Consider the following 14,078-nt stretch of genomic DNA (forward strand, 5'->3'; position numbering starts at 1 on the left):
GCAGTGAGAGTTTCTTCTCTCAGCCGGGTTCACGATACCAACCCGCATACACATTTGACACTGCTGAAGTTTAGATTATCAGTCAACAGCTGATACGTGACTGAAGCGCTCATAGCAAATGCGTGTCAATGTCACACACTAACGTGGGTTGTTTTTCTGAAGTTTTTTTTTTTTTTAATAAAAGCGCGTTTCTTCTGTTATATTTGTGCCTTTTGTGAAAGTCTTTCTTTGATATTTGGAATTCAGGCTTCACACATTATAAACTTCATGTCTACATTTTGTCAATTATTACTATAACATGAAAAACATTTTTGTCTTAACAATGTGTTTACATAGATCATTGTAGACACAGAACACACATGAAATGCAAGTGTTCCAAATAACGAAATAGTATTTATAAAAGGTGTCATTTTGCATTTTGCTGTTGCCCCTGCACTTTGAATAAGTGGTGGAAAATGAATGAATGACTGAAAAGTATTTAAATCAAAATATACATTAAAAATTGATCATATCATCCAGTCATAAAACACTAATGGGTTTCTTAGAAGTGGAGAAAAAATGAATGCAGATATATTTTAATTGTTAAAGTGTGATATAACTGAGCTAACTATACCCTTACTGCATAATACACAGTATAAGAAATGTAGAAATATAGAATTAACATAGGCTTTATTGAAAATGCAATGCACAGATTTTTTTAAAAATCTATTTTAATCAAATACCAGTTTAAAAGAGTTTTTATCATTGCTAAGTTGCTTCAGAATTGTATACCTTTATTTCTTTTTTAGCATTAAGTACACAAAAGTTCAGAAATTCTCAGGGGACTGCAGACATTCACTTGTAGCCATTAATACGATCAAACATGTTTAGGCAGTTTTACAGTTTAAGTGGCATTGACAGGCAATTATCTGAAAAGCAGCATCCAGAGATTAACAATGAATGAACAGAACAGTACCAAATAAAGCTATTTTTTATCAAGAGCTTAGCATAAAGGTGCAAAGAGATACTGCTCCCTTGCAAACTAACTATCATATTATTAAACGAAGTCTAATTAAACATAGTTTGTTGTGCTTGGTTAATACCATTATGAAAAGCAGCTGCTATTTCTTTTATTTGGCAATGAAACATTAATCAACCAACTTTCCTGATTTGAGTGCATTGTGGTATTCCACATGAAATCACCAGACTCACACACTTTTTATGCTTGGTCAGTTTCACTCCAGTGATAATCAGTAAACAGCATCAACTCTGAGACAGGAGGGAGATTCCAAGCTCTTCCCAGAAGTATAAAAAGACTTAAAGTAGAGTCCTAAGTGTTAGCACAGAGCAACATTAGTAGTCGTACTTATAAAACCAACATTTGATTTTGTGAGTCTTCATATGGGAAAGGCTATGCTGTTATTGGCATTATTGCACACCTGACTATGTCAATGCATCGCTCACTTCAGCTCATCTTCTATTAGCATTGCTTCTTAATGCCCACACACCAAATTATTTTTCAAATCAAGCATCATATATCTTTCACCGTGATAAGAAACTAGATGAAGTAGCCTTTTCTTCACATCAGCACATTAACCTGAAGCTTATTTTCTGGTATGTTTCATAACCTTTTGATTCTCCCAAAATATTAACGTACTGTATATTACTCAAGAATATTTCCTGAATATTACTGAATAAAAAGTTTCATTTTTGGTAAAAAATAATATTACTTTCACATCAATAAAGTTGTATATTTACTTAAATCAAAAGAGCTGTAATAAGCCTAAAGCATGCCAGAACTGAAATTAAGTGAAATGAAATAGACAGTGCTTCTTATCAATTCCAGGAATGAATAACAGGCAACATATAACTGCAGATCACAACCTGATGATGTTATCCAATATTTTGAATTTGTTCCAGAGTTTCACAGTTATTGCTTGAATCAAATATTACATGAGGCACGTTATATTTGAGTGATTGTACAACTTGACAATTACAGGTTTATTAACCAAAACATATGCATTTATAACAGAAATTGAAAAACAAAATAATTATATGCAAAAACAGATTTAAAAATAAAATAAAATCTTAAATCATTGAATTGAGCAGTTAGGTCAAAAAAATGTCACTGCAAAGGTGATGTCATTGATGGCCTTGCTTGGACAATAAGCATTATGAATGATCAGTTTTTGGGTTATTAGGCAGTAGTTTTTCTAAGTAAATGAGGTGAATGTCCAATTAATGAAATATGTTCATTTTGTTTTGATTGAAGAACAAAATACACATTTACCTGAAATTGCCTCAGGATAAGAATCAATTGTCCTATTGCACTATGCAAACATACAATTTCTCTTTTATCATTTTTATGTCTTACTTATCAGGCTCTGAACAGCTATACATAAGTATGTTTGACAAAAGTAAAAATTAATGAATCAATTCAGCACTATCATTAGCAATAAAACTACAATAATCACTGATACAAAAATCAAATGCAAAATCTATTTATGGCAATGTAACTAATGTTGCTAATGTAATAGGCTTTGATTACATGTTCTGTATACCCAATATTTTATATATTGCATGCAGAACTTTTGTATTCCCTTCATTAAAAATGATCCTAGGTAAAATGGTTCAAAACATGGAATACTATATATGATACTTCTTATTAGCAAGATTAGACCGCCATACATTTCTTCAGATATTGAAAAAAAAGAAAAATTAAATAAACACAAAACATATAATATCTACACAAGACATATGAATATACACATAGCATCTTAAAACAAATTCAATTTTTACTTTATTATTGGGGCTTATTTTTCCTTCCACAAGCAGTATGTTAATTAAACGTTATCTGTGGATACGCTGTTTTTATTACGAAAAGCTGACCAAATCCTGTATGTAACCAATAAATCTGAGGCAATCAGCTCTGTAAACTACAACTCTTAGAACTTTCCCCAGGTATTTAATGCATTCTACTGTATACAGCATGTAACAAATAATTCTATATTTTTGTATACTTTTTATACTACTATAAAATATGTAGGCATTTTAATACAGGGAAAAATTGACCAACAAAATCAGACTGCACATTTTAATGATGTTCTGATTAGAAAAACACATATGTGTACATTAGTTTTTTTACAACAAGACGGTAACAAACTTTTGTTGCTTCTTTCAATTAGAAAAATACTGTATGACACTAGTAATAGCAGTACTGATAAAAAGAAATTCTACAATAATCCTTTGTTAAATCCATTATAGTGCCAATTTAATTTTATTCTGATAATATTCCTCCTGAACATGTAACAAGTGAACAGCATAGATATTTATTAGATACAGCTTTCCACACAGGGAAAAAGATATTATACAATAATTATTTATTTCCTGTTAAAATCATAGTAAACATTATTTTATTACTAAGTTGCAATCACTTAGCTACTCGTATCTTTCCATTTGATGGCTTTCTTAGAAAAGGTATGCTGTACAATACAAATGTTGTTAATGCTTGTTAGTATTTTTCTTACTTTCCATCTCATTTTGGTAGCTGTATTTTTTACTCTGCATATAACTTAATTAATGATGAGTCATTGTGGAATATTCTGCAAGTAATAATAATCCTTAGTGCTTTTCTGAAACCAGGATAAAAAAAAGCATAAATCAATGGGTTGAAAGCTGAATTTGTGTAAGCTAACCATATAAAGCCATCAAATATGACTGCTGGTGTTTGATAATTGTAGAACGCATCTACTACAGTAGTAGTAAAATAAGGAACCCAGCAAGCTAAAAACGCTCCCATTACAATGCCTAACGTTTTAGCTGCCTTTTGTTCTAGTTTACGTTTCTTTCCAGCTTGACTCTCTTCAGTTGTTTGTGATTTGATGTCCATATTTTGAATTTTCCTTGCTTGACTTTTTGCAACACTGTAAATTCTTGCATATATTACCACCATGGCAGAACAAGGTAAAACAAAAGTCAGAATATCAACAATTGACCATAACTTATTAAAAAGTAATAAGCAGCTTCCTTCACATGCCATCATGGGGACCGTAGTAAGTAGTCCTTCATCATTGGATTTTGAATGAATAGATCCAAAACTGTATATTGCAGCCATTATCCACCCAGACAGTATGATGTAGCTAATTACTTTATTATTCATTTTACTAGAATAACGCAGTGAATCACACACTGCAAAATAACGATCAATGGCAATAAATCCCAAATGAAAAATTGACACTGTACAAAAAAATAAATCTACAGAACTGTGAGTCCTACATATATCTGGCCCAAAGTACCAGCAAGTTTCCACTGTCCTGATCATGCTAAATGGGAGCACCAGTAATCCTAACAAAAGATCGGCTGTGGCCAGTGATAAAACCAACAGATTATGTGGTGAATGAAGCTGTTTGAAATGCGAAATTGAAGCAATAACGACTAGATTTCCAAACACATTTGTTAACATGATCATAACAAGAACACAGTATAGCACTGTTTTACCATTAGCAGACCTGGAGACCCTAATACAGGAGCTGGTTAAATTTTGATAGCAGTATTCAACAGGCAGAAATGTGGAATTCATCTCCATTATAATTAGAGAGTTCAGTGCTTCTTCCTGAGGAGTTGTAACGTAACCTTCACTTTACTGCTGAGAAGAAAATTAATTAAAAAATGTCTACAAAACATGAAACTATATTTTACTTAATGATTTGTTTATGGTGTCTTTTATGTGCATGCAATCAGCCAAGCCAATACCTAAATATAAAATAGTGTATTTACTAAGGTACAATTTTAGTTGCAATATATCAGGCAATTAAAAAAATGATCAAATGACTATGGTTGTTTTTTTTACTTAGAATGTAACAGAATAATAGTACAGATAGTTAACAACAGACTATATTCTGATATTTTTCTTAAGAAAGATAACATGGAATTCAACAAATTTCTCTTTTCAATGTCAATTACTAGGTGAATAATAATTCTGTGAAAATAGCATCCCATATAAATAAAAAAAATAGTTTGATAAGGTATGCCCAAAGGAAAAAACACACTGTTGTGTTTGAGAAATCTGATTCCCTTTAAGTCCTAAGCTATTATTGTTGCTGAGAAGTGAAATATTACAGTCACTAGTTTTACCTTTCTGTATCTTCAGTATCTTCACACATGGAAATAGTCTTGAGATGCTTTCATTCTTTTAACATCTAAATCTGCTAAGGAAGCATATATATACCACCTTCTTTATGCAAAATAGCAAAGGGAATACAGTCCATGATGGCAATTCATTGTTAAAAGGTTTACAGCAAAAATTACAACAATTAGGTGGCAAGTTTAGACAGCTTATAGTTTTGAACTTAAGGTTAGATAATACTTAATAATATATAATAATAATATAACATATTTAGCTATAGTGTTAATCATATACATTAAAGTGATTGTAAAGTGTTAACAATTGCTAATTGTGAGGTAATATGTTTTATAATTACAATATTAGTTTTAAATGTGCTTTCAATAATAACCAGTTACAAGGCAAGGTAACAAATTTATTGCCATTAAAAATGACACAGTTCTGTGAAACTGCATGGAATCTTTGCAATAACAGTGAGTCTCACCAGCTTACAGTGGAAAAAAAGGTCATTCTGTGCTTAGACCTTTATGTTTTCCTTTGTAGACCAATGTTTTAGTTTTCATCTGAGCAATATGAACCAACGCTCAATGGAAATAATATTGGGAATAAAACACCGTCTATTCTTTTAATAATGCTCAGGCAATTTTCTGTCACAAGTGCATTATGATTGAAGTGTGCTGAACAATTATTTAGTCTTTTCCATATCTTTCCCACTGGCAGTCTTACTTATCAACTTCACTGAGTTACTTCTGTCAATACATTTTAGCACACACCCTTGTAATTTATTTTAAATTTTGACTTTATTATATTGCAATAATGATTCATATTTTCTCTGCTCAGTTTTTTTAGTTGTGTTTTTCTATGAATTTCTTAGTACTTTTTATTGCATGTCTACTATTTCAAGTCATATCAAACTTAATGTAATTTCCCCCCGTAAGATAAATTATGCATACTTAACACAAATCCCAAAGCAAAAAATACAAAGTGCCATACTTTTTCAGCATCAGACATACTGCATAAAAAAAGACATGCCCACTACAGCAGTAAATGTAACATAAAAGCACAAGTTCAATAGGCAACAAGTGCGGACATGACAAGTAACATTTACCAATTAAAGGTCCTGAAATAATATCAACTGTTAATGTCTAAAGATAAAACATCTCATATAAATAAAGTGTTTTGTGTGTGTGGAAATGTTTTAATCTAGGGAATAATAACTCTACATAGCAGGAGAGGGGGTCAACTGACAGTTAAATACTTCTACTGATGGTTGCTGAATATTTTAAGACCAGTAACGGTGAACTGTACAATAACATGCAGTGACTTGAGCAGTCCTAGTTTTCATACTCTATCTCTGTATGTTTAACATTCATTTGCTCAGAGGTTGATGCACTTGCTGCTTCCTGAGCAGCTCTTCTTTTCTCCATCCTAGCGACCCGCTTCTTCTCTTCTTTTGTCTGCATCTTTTTGCATTAAAACTGATTGAGTCAGTGTTTGTGCTGCATTTACTTTGTACTTTTTTTTAATTTTCACTTAAGGTGGGACTTAAGTATTCAACCTGCCTCACAAATGATTTAAGATATGAAGAGGTAAGGGAAGTGATAGCGAAGGTGGTAGGGAATGAGAACGGCACCCATATGCATGTGGCGCACGGCCGCTGCCGAGAGTTGATTCTACAATAAAATAAAATAAAAAGAGGAATAACCTTGGAGGTCAATAATCACCCCAACGTCATGTAGTATGTATGTGTTTACCAAATTTCAGGTCAATAGGTCGAATGTTTTGCAAGCTACAGGTGATTTAAAATCCTGGACAGACAAACGGTAGCGTATTATATATAAAGATTCAGAAAGCAGAAGGGGGCAGAAACTATTTGTTGAGCTTGGTGTTGTTGAATACAACTTATCATCTGCTGTAGTGGATTTAACAAATGGATTATTGTTTTGTATTGTTTCTTTATTATTTAAATAAAAAATTATTACTATCACTATTATTAGTGTCATACAGTATTTTTCTAATTGAAAGAAGCAACAACAGGTCGTTACTGTCTTGTTGTAAAAAAATGAATGTACACATATGTGTTTTTCTAATAAGAACATTACAAAAATGTGCAGTCCGATTTTGTTGGTCAATTTTTCTCTGAATTACAATGCAACACATTTTAAGGTACATAAATAAAGTATAAAAATAATAGAAAATTATTTGTTACATTATAGAAAAACATGCTGTGTACAGTACAATGCAGTAATTAGCTAGGGAAAGTTCTAAGAGTTGTAGTTCATCTATACATAACAGTTAATTAACATACTGTTTGTGGAAGTGAAAATAAGCCCCAATAATACTTAACAAAAGAAGGTCTTTAATTATTACCTTATAAGATGGTTCATTCTTAATGCATAGACACCCTCATTGTTAACCTTAGAAATTTTATACAGGTACATGCATGTACTAGAAGCAAAAACAAGATACTTAATGCCATGCCCAGACATTGTGTTTTTCAGGGCTTCAAACACTGGGTATTGTATCTCAGCACACAGGACAGAAAGAAAGCAGACTGACCCTGTAGGCAGTAATATTGCCAGTTAGGCAAATACATATGAATAATAAACTTAATAATAAACTCAATGGTCCACATCATATATAATCATCACTAGCCTTAAGAATCTAATATAAAATATTGCAATTGTTTAAATTCACTGTGTATATTCAATTTTTTTCAAAATCTGAAGATATGTATGATAGTCTAATCTTGCTAAAAAGAAGTATCATATACACATAAACTAGATTATTCCATGTTTTAAACCATTTTAACTAGAATTATTTTTAACGAAGAGAATACAAAAGTTCTGCATGCAATATATAAAATATTGGGTTTACAGTACATGTAATCAAAGCCTAAGGTTGCATAAGTTACATTGCCATAAACAGATTTTGCATTCGATTTTTATGTCAATGATTATTGTAGTTTTGTTGCTAATGATAGTGCTGAATTGATTCATTAATTTCTAGTTTCATCAAACATCCTTATGTATAGCTGTTCAGATGCCTGATAAGTAAGACATAAAAATGATAAAAGAGAAATTATATGTTTGCATAGTGTAATAGGACAATTGATTCTTATGCTAAGACAATTTCAGATAATGTATATTTTGTTCTTACATCAAAACAAAATTAACATATTTTATTAATTGAACATTCACCTCATTTACTTGGCTAATAACCCAAAAACTGACCATTCAGGATGCTTGTTGCCCAAGCATGGCCATCAACAACATCACCTTTTCACCTAAACATTTTTTGTCCTAACTGCTCAGTTCAGTGATTTAAGATTTTATTTAATTTTCAAATCTTTTTTTTCCTATAAATAATGATTCGTTTTTCATGTTCAGCTAAAAATGCCTATGTTTTGTTTAATAAAACTGTAATTGTCAAGTTGTACAATCTCTCAAGTATAATGTGTAATATTTGATTCAAGCAATAACTGTGAAACTCTGGAACAAATTCAAAATACTGGATAACATCATCAGGTTGTGATCTCAAATGATATGTTCTCTGTTATTTAATCTTGGAATTGATAAGAAGTATTATGTATTTTATTTCATTTATTTTCAGTTTATGCTTTAGGCTTAAAACAGCTCTTTTTATGCTTATAATTTTGATATATTTTTATTTAAGTAAATATACAACTTTATTGATATGAAAGTAATATTTTAATAGCAAAAAATTTATCTTTTTTTCTGTAATATTCTGACTGTAATTCTGACTAACATTTATAAGAAACAGAATGCCAAATCATGACTTAAATCATTTTTGCAGTGGGTTGTTTACTGTAATAATAATAATCATTTACCTTTGTCACAGATTTACGGGTTTTCTCGCACCCTTGTACCCTCGGACCACACGTCACCAGATAAAAGTCCAAATAATTATTTATTATAATAATTATGTGCACAAAGCACGCTCCTCTCCACAATTCTCCAATAATAATCACAAATAACCAATAAACCAATCCTCCACTCCCAGACGCTTAGCCACCCTGTCTCCCAACTCAGCTCGCCGTCTGGGAGCTCCCACAGTCCTTTTATACTCCCTAACCCGGAGGTGTTCCTGCCCAACAGTCCACAAGTCCTTATTCCTTCCAGGTCAGGGTAAATAGTCCTTTTCTTTTCAACCCGGAAGCCCGTCGCTCTTCCTATGATGAACTTCCGGGTCATAAGGCACAAAGAACTCTTCGGTCCTCCCTGCAGCTCCCTCTCGTGGCCCCCATGGCATCCAGCAGGACAGTGCATAAAAACTCCATTGTCCGTGATGCCCTGCTGGTCTTCTGGGAACCTCCATGCTGCAAGGAGGTCTCCACCTGGCGGCATGGGGGTATGGGCCGGGATAAACAGCCGGCCATCCTCCACAGTATTTCCCAGCGAATTATAAAGATTCAGAGCGGCCTGCCCTGAGAGGGAAGTCTTCCTCCAAGAAGACATTCCGGTTGAGCCTTGATTAATCTGAATATCTTGGTCTCTGGAGAACCTAGGGGAAATATTATTCCAATTCGATATCTTGTCCCCCTCTCTCCAAGGACAGTATCGCCAAATGTGGCCCAACCTTCGGCACCCGTAGCACTGCCTCCGTCCTCCTGGTATTCTTTCCCTGCGGGACTGAAAACAATTAGGAAATGTTAGGTCTGCCCCTTGTTTTGCTGGGAGTGAAACCCCTGCCGCCTCTAATGGTGCTTTCTCTCTTTCTTTGTCAGGAGACCCGTTTTATTTTCGGGATCTCCTGCTTGATCTGGGGCTTGTCCACAGTCTGAGTCTCTCTACTAGATGAAGAGAGACCCTTTACTGTCTGCACCCCTTTTATTTTATAAATTACCGGTGGCGGCGTCTTTAGGGCTGTCTCGCTCCGGGAGTCAGCACTGTGTAGCTGCCCCGGATCGATTAGCCCTTCCGCCGGCCACTCGTTTATCGTACCGGCCTCTCTTGTAGGGCACGCCGTGTATTGGCACCCGCTATTTATTAAAAGTGGGCCCGGATTACATTGCGTCCCTCTTGTTTTATATATGGTACGGGTTTCACATACCTGTACCGCCACATCATGATATACGGGAGGCTCCCCACCAAATCGCCGCACGTAGTCCCTCAGCTTCTCCAACGGCGCTTTGGCTACCGCTCCCAATTCCCCGACGATCTTCTCAATGGTCGTCAGGACCTGTAAACAACTCTTTACGGGCTCGATCAAGCGTTCGAGTTCCCGCAAGTCAATATTATTTATTTCGACCGGCATAAGACTTACTTCCTCATCTGTCTTCTCTGCCGGCCGGGAGCCAATGAGCACGCCCGCTTCTGGCACGTGCTCTGACAGGTCTTGCAGAGGCTTCTGGGACTTGGAGTTCTCTAAGGCAGCGGTCGAGGATCGGGTCGCTTCTTTCAGCGGACTGAGGTCTGTCTTAATTACTTTTACGACATCCGAACAGCCATTTCCCGACCCTCCTTACCTTTTTGATTTGTGAGCGGTGCTCTGCTCGCCTCCCCTTTCCCTTTCGGAAAAATCAAGTCCGTCTTTTCTTGGGCGAAGCCACAAACAGCTGGACACGGAGCGTCACCTTTCTGGAATCCTTCGTGGTAGGTCACGTGTCCCTTGCCGGCACCCGTAATGCGGAAGTCCTTCGGGTTGCTCGTTTGCCTGAACGAGAGCACGCCATCGCCTTCGGGTTTGTCTTCTGCCTCCCGCAGAGCCTTCGGATGGATATGTGGGAGGTATGTACATGGGACATCGTGTTAAATTAAAAAGATTGTAAAGTACATTCCCAGCACATACCTCGTCGGAGACGTCTTCCTCCGGAAATCTCTCCCGAAACTCGTAACTGCTCCATGGCTCGTCTTAAGCGCAGGCAATGTCGAGCGCTAGACCTCCGCTGTTGCTGGCGCTCTGCTTGGTCTTCTTCTTCCCCATTACGGACTTAAAGATAGGGTTAGTGGCGATTTTTCTGCGTGTTTTGATGCTGCCTTTTTGGGGTATTCTGTCCACAGTAAATTTTTTTTAAATTCAGGTCCTCTGCCAAACTGACGGCCAGAGAATCCTGCCGACTACGCCAACTGTGACAGATTTAATGGTTTTCTCGCACCCTTGTACCCTCAGACCACACGTCAGACACCAGATAAAAGTCCAAATAATTATTTATTATAATAATTATGTGCACAAAGCACGCTCCTCTCCACAATTCTCCAATAATAATCACAAATAACCAATAAACCAATCCTCCACTCCCAGACACTTATCACCCAGCCTCCCAACTCACCTCGCCGTTTGGGAGCTCCCACAGTCCTTTTATACTCCCTGACCCAGAGGTGTTCCTGCCCAACAGTCCACAAGTCCTTATTCCTTCCAGGTCATGGTAAATAGTCCTTTTCGTTTCAACCCGGAAGCCCGTCGCTCTTCCTATGACGAATTTCCGGGTTATAGGGCACAAAGAACTCTTTGGTCCTCCCTGCAGCTCCCTCTCGTGGCTCCCATGGCATCCAGCAGGGCGGTGCATAAAAACTCCATTGTCCGTGATGCCCTGCTGGTCTTCTGGGAATCTCCATGCTGCAAGGAGGGCTCCACCTGGCGGCTTGGGGGTATGGACCGGGATAAACAGCCGGCCATCCTCCACACCTTATTATCTCAATGCGTAAATGTGGGGGTCATAAAATCATAGCAATCATCAAGAGTTGTTGAACAATAGGCAACTGTGAATGATTAATGGCAGATATTTGAAAGGACATGTTTGTGAGAATTATCCCTCTACACACCAAGGTCTCTATGACAGAGGAGGCTGGAGTAACCCAAAAAAGTTCTTAACTAAAATTGTGCTTCAGTAAAAGATATTAAGTTAAAAAAAAAAACTACTCTAATACTCCATTTATTTTAATTTAAATTAGACATTTAATATTCTGAAAGAACAATGTTAAAGATTTTTAATAAATTAGATCTATTACTACAAAAAATACAGTAGAATGATCAAAAAGAGAAAGGTTTAATGCAAAAATTAAACAATAATTTTTAGTATTCTTTTATGCATTTTACATAGATTAGCTGATTTTTAAACTGCTTATGAATCTTTTCAAAATGCTTACCAAAAAATAGATTAAACTTTGTAGTTCTTTCTTTAACATTCAGCCATTCAAAAATGGTAACCTAAATAACTAAAAATGCTGACAATCTGGCTGGTTTGATAGCTAGATACTACTACTACTAATAATAATAATAATAATAATAATAATAATAATAATAATAAACAAATTATTTAGGACAGCAAAAATCAGTATCTATCATCGACTAGTTTTTTTAACTGGTAATGTTACTTGGCATAGCTAGTGAGTGGTGATGGTCCATGGATCACATAGAAATTGAGGTGCTATTTAAAAACCAAAAACAGCTTTCTGTCTAACTAGAGAGTAAGTTGACAAGTTAGCTGCACAACAGAAGAAAAGGAAAATTTTTCATCTCTATGTTTTTGGAAATTGGGGGTGGAGTTCCTGTTGGCTGAAACATGTAAACACATGAAAAAGCTGTTATTTCATTTTCATTTTAAACATTAAATTCATTTGAGACAAGGGAAGGTCAAAGCAGCTATCTTGTGAATTCTCTGTGCCTCTAGTTTTCTAACTTTATAGATGGGACTTCAAGAAAAACAGGTAGCATCTTTTTGAGGACCATTTCCTTCAGGTTGGCAACTTCTATCAAGAAGCATGTGACTGACAGCCAATTATGGCCAATAATATCTACAGAATCAGTCATTTTAAAGTAACAAGACTTCACTACTGGTTAACAGGTCTTAGAAGGAAAAACTGTTTAAAAACTGAAAATGACCAATGTAATCCAATTAATGGCTTTTTGGTAGAAGAGCCTCAAGAAAGATAAAACATTAAATGAGGAATTTTCAAATGTAACATTATGGTGAAAGAGATATAATATAATCATTTGTAATAGTAAAAAGCACTGCTGCCAAAAACATATATTTTTACTGGAAATTTACTTTGCTGCATTCTGGATCATCTGATGTGGCTTCATAGCACAATTTCGTTGTAACTGTCTCTCACCCCTTGAAACACAATTAGTGAGGTTATGTATGTTATACCTGCGGTGGGCTGGCACTCTGCCCGGGGTTTGTTTCCTGCTATTGTATTAGTAAGTACATACTGTATTTTCAAAAATTAAACTTTACATTATACCTAAATGGTGTATGAGGGACACATTTGTGTATAAGGGACATGTTTTTATAATAGCCTTATGAATAACAATGATTCAATTATCAAGCATTAATGAACCAGGAGTGCTTAGGTATGACCTCTGATAGAGGAGTCAATGGTGTGTCAACAAACAGCAATAAGAATAAAACAATTTAACAATAAAATTTGACATACTGAGTTATGTTGTTGGAAAGTATGATATTACAAGTAAGGAGCCATGTATTTTCTAATAGATTGTATCTAAAGCCTTTAGCCAAGTAGAAAATACTTGCAATTATTTCGGAATAATCAAGCGCTATCAAAGATCTACATGAAAAGACTTATTTCTTAAATGTTGAAGCATCAATGCCTAGCAGGAAAATTATCACACACCCTGCTCCTTAAGTCTGTTAGGATGGGATAAATAATCCACTATGGGATTCTTTCCCCCACCCCTGCACATGTCGGACATGAAATCGATAAGGTTGAATCACCAAATACCAGCGTGCCACTTGAGTATTGGAGTGTCTCATTCTTTGTATCCACTGTAAAGTTCGGTGGTTGGTTTCCACTACAAACTCACTGGAGAAAAGGTAATACTTTAAACTGTCCATTGCCCATTTAATTGCAAGCCCTTCCTTTCCAATGTGGCATAGTTTTCCCTGTCAGTTTTCTGTTAACAAACAAAACTGGCCCCTTCCCCAAGCATCAATGCTGCACCAAAACCTTCCCCTGAGGTGTCCACCTGTAAAAGAAAAGGTTGGTTAAAATCA

The sequence above is a fragment of the Polypterus senegalus genome, chromosome 3 (genome assembly GCF_016835505.1).
Source record: "Polypterus senegalus isolate Bchr_013 chromosome 3, ASM1683550v1, whole genome shotgun sequence".
NCBI classification, from domain to species: Eukaryota; Metazoa; Chordata; class Cladistia; order Polypteriformes; family Polypteridae; genus Polypterus; species Polypterus senegalus.